The sequence below is a fragment of the Limulus polyphemus genome, unplaced genomic scaffold, assembly GCF_000517525.1.
Source record: "Limulus polyphemus unplaced genomic scaffold, Limulus_polyphemus-2.1.2 Scaffold8884, whole genome shotgun sequence".
NCBI classification, from domain to species: domain Eukaryota; kingdom Metazoa; phylum Arthropoda; class Merostomata; order Xiphosura; family Limulidae; genus Limulus; species Limulus polyphemus.
The window spans coordinates 1-7,143 of NW_013674494.1; positions in this window are offsets into that span (position 1 = coordinate 1).

Below are 7,143 nucleotides of genomic sequence, written 5' to 3' on the forward strand. Positions count from 1 at the left end.
ACCAAGGACTCTCACGGTTGAAATAAATCTCACCAACAGTGTTATTATTCTACCAAGGACTCTCAGGGTTGAAATAACTCCCACCAACAGTGTTATTATTCTACCAAGGACTCTCAGGGTTGAAATAAATCTCACCAACAGTGTTATTATTCTACCAAGGACTCTCAGGGTTGAAATAACTCCCACCAACCGTGTTATTATTCTACCAAGGACTCCCAGGGTTGAAATAAATTTCACCAACAGTGTTATTATTCTACCAAAGACTCTCAGGGTTGAAATAAATCTCACCAACAGTGTTATCATTCTACCAAGGACTCTCAGAGTTGAAATATTGTAATAAATTAACTTATAGAGATTCAAAAAACGGATACAATGTCATTTGAATTAAGTCAGTTTCACAGACTATCAGCGGTTAAAGTAAATTTCCGGCACTTGGAAGCAACCCACTAGGTCATTCTTCTTTTAAAGCTTTCAGAAATCAACTATGCAGTACGATATTTTGTAAGCATATACTTTATATTAGAAAAGAAAATACACCAACAATTTTTTTATGAAAACCACAATCTTACGATATTAATAGTCTCTGTGTGACAAATTAAAAATTTCGCCACACCCATCGCTCCCAAAAACACCTAACTGTGGATACTTAACAGCAATTTTAGTCCTGCCCGTCGAGGACCAGTTTTCGCCACATACTCAGTCCGTATAAGTGGGGGTGAGCTCACATTAGATTTATCTTTGCTGGGGTGCTGGGAACCCCGGGTCCAACCTCACTTTAACCACTACAAACCCTTTAACAACACCAAACGCTCTAGAGACATCTAGTGCCATTCACCCACATTAAAATGTTGTACTAGCAAGTTCAACAGGTGGTCTTCGCTTACTTCTAATGCAGTTCAGTGGCCCCTGAAAAGGTGGTACTGGTACACTAGATTTGGGGCTTTAAAAAAGAGATTTCACAAAACAAGCTTGACGGGCGATTTTTAGATTTTTTTACACAGTATTTATCGCAGCGATCAATAACGTCTCGTACAGTCGGAATGTTCTACACAACATAACGCCTCCCAGTGGCACAGTGGTATGTCAGCGGACTTACAACGTGTAGAAACCGGGTTTCGATACCCGTGCTGGGTAGAGCACAGATAACCCATAATAATGCTAAGAGGAATAACGTTCCACACAGACAGTATTTTTAATACAATATTTATAATAACAAGCTGAGGGTCCCATTAAAGAAGCAAAGACATGTTAGATAACGTTTCTTTTCCTTCTTACTTTTGTTATTACATCCCTAATGACTTCTTTAGATGCTAATTGTATATTCTGCCTTGTGGAAGGTAATAACTGACTCATTCAACTTAATAAGTACTTGTGTCTTTGAAATGACAGCCAAAAGTCTATAAAAAAAATAGTAATGTGTCCTAATTTTGGGGCTTTCTTTATCCCCTTCTCAGACAAAAAAATCGTTTAACAAAGATCTCATATACACCGTCGGACAGTTTCCAGTTACCACACAAAAATTACAGTAATCAAAGCAGTCAACTCTGGGTGATGGATGCTAACACACACACACACACACACACACATACATCGTTACAGTTAGTAGCTATGTAAAATACTTTTACATCATAGTGGAGTTTTACACGATGTAATAATAACATATCGTAAAGTTTGTTTTTGTACAGTTGTAACAATACTACAGAAATAAATCAGGTTAAAACAAATCATTAAATAACTACTGACACAAACAGAAAAATCATTTCGCGTGACGTAATCAGACCCCGGGTCAAAAATCTACGTGGCGGCAACGACCGATCTTATACTAACCATGCGATGGGTGTTAATGGGTGTTTATTCAAGCGTTTCAACAGAATTTTTGCGAAATTTTATTTACTATAAACAGGGGTTCCTTCTCAGTTATTTTTCATTCTAACCTAATTTTAAAACGTTATATGCATAAGTTGAGCGTATCACAACTCCTGAACACTTAAAATATGTATCTCAAGGCGATTTCACGTTTTCATCAAATCGGTAAACTTTGAGACAAACGTCTGAACGACACCATTCGTGGCTTTTATAATTGCACTAACCTTTTTATGCCAAATCTTGAATAAAGTTACAGTTCTGAAATATGATATATAAATTTAAACGTTGATACCTAAATGGTATTAAATTTTTTTTTATTTTCGTAAGAAGTGGACATTAAGAATATTTAAAATAAAAGTGAAAATCCGCCAGACTGTTATCTCATTGGCGTTTGGGTTTTTAAAAATGACGGTTTATTCTTAGGCCATAATGGCTTATTTGCAGTAATTTCGTAAAATGGCCTAAGTTTTGAAAACAAAAATCCGGTTAGGCAACTCCCAATATTAAAATTTCTTGTTTAATATCCAAAACAGATAGCATCATCACGTATCTAATTAAGACCACTGCCACTGGCAACAGAATAACACATATATTATGGATTAAGGTTAAATGTCGCTTTAGTAATACGACAAAAATTAAGTTAAATGTTCAGAAATCAGACGTAATATAATTCAATTTTAAAATCTAATTCACGCATTTCCCTCAAACAAAAAGTTTAACTTGGTTCAAATCTATCACGTTTTGGTTTTAGTTTAATCCTGTTGAACTTTTAATTATATTTAACAGACATAGGTCATACGGTGTTTGAAATAACACTTAACAGTCCAAAATATTAAAATAAATTTAAATACGACTTACTTCTTTTCGTACCCCTGGGAACACGACCAGGAAGGCGAGAAAGACGGTCGAGAAACTGACATAAACGAGAATATTTCGTATATCCTCGACCACAGGCGTCCGGTTAGAAGAGGTGTACAATGTAGGGCCTCCGTTACTACGAAAGGCATCGAACCATCCTTTCAACATCCTCACCGTCTAGTTTAATAGTTTTCATGCGCAGTGAAAATATACACAGAATTGTGCAGAGATTTCACTGCAATCTACAGTAATGCAAAATTTCACTATATTGAGAAAAAACAAGAACATTTAACTATTATCAATTTAACAATAGTTTAAGTGAACCTTGTCTTATTAAGGCTTATGAGGAACGAGTGTTTAAGTTAAAGTGGGCAGTAGACTGATTTCTATAAGTGAAAGTGAATACGTCTTCAAATATACTCTTGCTGCATCCTCTTGAACCTAACACATCCAGAATGATCGTCTGCTTCTGAAAAAATATACATTGACCCATATTCCTTTTCTGCCCAACTTTTCGCTGTAACATTATTAAATCAGGCCAAGGGCCAAGAAATATGTTACGTTATACCACGCAAGTCCAAATTCTCCGACATTCCAAGCTCACTTTATGTCGAAGAATGAAGAGATAACAACTTTTTATCAACTCTGACGCATGCGCAGAACAATCACCAGTAACCCTAGCGAGTGAAAGCAGTGGGAAATCAATTTAATTGGTTGAAGATTACGTTTATCTTGAGATATGTTCACCTAATTTCAACTGAACTTATGTAGATATATATACAATATTACATAATTTATCATATTGCTTCTGTTAGTACTCGCGAGTATATGTGGCAAAAACTGTCAGTTCTCGTTTTTCATTTTCACTTGAGCACAAACTCTAAACATTCAGCTCAACAGGACAGGACATCCTCACGTTCCATAACTGAAATACAAGTGTCTGGGGAACGACCGCGGAAGGTACAAGCGGATAAAATCGAATAATTAGATGTTAGATGTTTATTAGACATTCTTAACACTAAGTCCACTGAGCAAATATTTAAACAGGAGTAAAACTCCCATTCTAAAAAAAAAAAGTGTTTAACAATGTAGTTTATTTGTAAGCATTGTTCTTCTATAAAATACAAGTTTCGTTTTGAGTTAATTTACTGATTAAGTATTATTTTATTACAAGTTACAGCTCTTACAGTAAGGAAGCTTATTTTGTGTATTTTGGAATGATCGCATCAGTTATCGAAACGTCGCACGTGTTCCATCATTCCCAAGTACACAAAATAATCTTCCTTACTGTAAAAGCTATGACTTTTAATACAATAATATAAAATACAAGGATTATTATTTATATTCTATTTTTAAAAGAAGGATATGATAGATGATCTAACTTATGATATTTAGACAAAGTTACTTCTATTTCATCGTGAAGATAACCCCAAAGTTAGATTGCTTGGACAATACTTTGTTCATGAAAGACAATAATAAAAATATGTGAATTAAAGGCTTAAATGTGACATTGTCATGACGCAACGTTCTGCCTTCATTAATACATCGTTAAAAAGTTAGGTTAGAGAAATTAGTTATCACTATTAAATATAGTACTTAATTATTTAGCAAGAAATACTGAGAGAAGTCACCATTCTTTTAACGTCGAGTGAGAAGCGTTATGTATAACTAGTTGGCTAATATAAAATGAAAATGAAGATTTACAACAAAAATTCCTGAAAAACGAATTGTTTTTTATTTTAATTGTTTTGTGTATACATTTGTTAATTTATTGATTTCAAGAGGAGAAAAAAGGTTAAAAATCAAGTTCTACTTATTGTTTCGTAAAAACTGTCTTGTTGACTCTCTGATGTTAGCGCCATCTCACATCAAATAACAGTAATATTTATATAAGCTATAGGATAAAGCAGTTTTATTTTTAATGAGGTTGCCTTTCTACATTTTTGTTTTAATTTTAAAGGCGATTCTTGAAAATCTAAAATCTTGTCATTATAAATTATCCAATATAAAATGACAGAGTGTGACTGAGAAATGTTTATGTCTTCAATTTGTTTTTTTAATGTCGAGCTAACTTAATTCATCAACATGTGACACAACATGCCCTAAAAATGTTTTTGTTTGTGCTGACTTTTAAAATATTAGTTTATTTCATGAACATTACATAAAAATATGATAAACGTTTGGTTTAATCCTCTCTCTCTATATATATATATATATACATATATGTATTGCAACGTTTAATGTTACAGTGTTAAAGCCCGAAACCGGCAAAGCAGGAAATCTGATAGTGCTAGTAATAGCGATAAAAATTAAATCACAAATGTTAGGCCTAACAATATTTTACTATAATTAAGTTTAACAGTAGCACATAAAACATTAAATAAAGCTGAATATAAGGCTTATTTATCCTCAGCTATAAGATCAGTATAATATCATGATACACTTAAGTCTATCCATGAAAATGAAAGCAGCAACTTACAGCCGTATGTAATTTACAATGAAGCAACTTACAACTGTATATAATTTACAATGCAGTAACTTACAACTGTATATAATTTTCAGTGTAGTAACTTTCAACTTTTTGTAATTTTCAATGTAGTAACTTACAGCCGGATGAAATTTTCAGTGTGGTAACTTATAGATGTATGTAATTTTCAGTGTAGTAACTTATAGGTGTATGTAATTAGTAATGTAGTAACTTATAGATGTATGTAATTTTCAATGTAGTAACTTAGAGTTGTATGTAATTTTCAGTGTAGTAACTTATAGATGTGTGTAATTTTCAGTGTAGTAACTTATAGATGTATGTAATTTTCAGTGTAGTAACTTATAGATGTATGTAATTTTCAATGTAGTAACTTAGAGTTGTATAACTTGTATGTAATTTTCTTTTTTCTGAAACGTCTTATGCTTTTGTTTGATAATGTCACCATCTACATCTATATGTACTATAATGTTATAAAATAGTTTACAGTACTTCGCTCAAGCAAACGATACGAAAATTGCTGTCACACCCTACTTAAAACGATATATATAATTGTGGAAATAAATTATCATAACTTACATACATAATTGTGGAAATAAATTATCATAACTTACATACATAACTGTGGAAATAAATTATCATAACTTACATACATAATTGGGGAAATAAATTATCATAACTTACATACATAATTGCGGAAATAAATTATCATAACTTACATACATAATTGTGGAAATAAATTATCATAACTTACATACATAATTGTGGAAATAAATTATCATAACTTACATACATAATTGTGGAAATAAATTATCATAACTTACATACATAACTGTGGAAATAAATTATCATAACTTACATACATAACTGTGGAAATAAATTATCATAACTTACATACATAATTGTGGAAATAAGTTTTCATAACGTGTGGATCAATATCAAACATGCATAAAATATATTACAAAGGGGATAAACAAACTCACCAATCGTCCGAGCTGTTGGTATACTTAGAAAACGAAGTTACATGTTCTATCTATTTACATGTGTTATACGAAGTTTCTTTACTGATCTCACGTGAAAACTCAACTTTCACGAGACAAAAAAGAGGAGTTGTGAGATCATTGGATCAAGTTATCGGTTTCACCTTCTTAATGTTATCAATTTTACACTATTCGAGAGGATAATTTTTTGAAATGACGTCACTTAAAGCAACCCAATTGGAAGCAATGTGTTGTTGACGTCATATATATAGTGAAACTGACGGTCAAGGTTTAGGCCCACAGTTTCCAAAGCTACGAGAACATTCGCGAAAACGTTGTTTTTATAAAATACACAGTAGATTAATGACGCTATTGTAATAGGAGTATAATGCCTCCATACTTTTGTTTAGTTCAAATGAAACTTGATTTTTTTCCCGCTAGTTATTCGAGGCACACAATTATATGTGCTTGTAATTTTCGTTAGACCTCAATTCATGCTTTTGGTAACAGTTACATTAACTCTGATCTTTTTCCAGTAGTTAATATACTGTTTTTAGTATAAAGTTAATCTGAGATGTCTGGTAACATTAACTCTAGATTTAATAGTGGGGTTCATGCCTCCAGGACCCGGCATGGCCAGGTAATTAGGGCGCTCGACTCGCAATCTGAGGGTCGCGTGTTCGAATACCCGTCACACCAAACATGCTCGCCCTTCCAGCCGTGGGGGCGTTATAATGTGACGGTCAATCCCACTATTCGTTGGTAAAAGAGTAGCCCAAGAGTTGGCGGCGGGTGGTGATAACTAGCTGCCTTCCCTCTAGTCTTACACTGCTAAATTAAGGACGGCTAGCGCAGATAGCCCTCGTGTAGATTTGCGCGAAATTCAAACAAACAAACCTGCCTCCATTGGCTTTTATAAACACTTTGTTTTTCTCAAATATTTATTTATCCAAC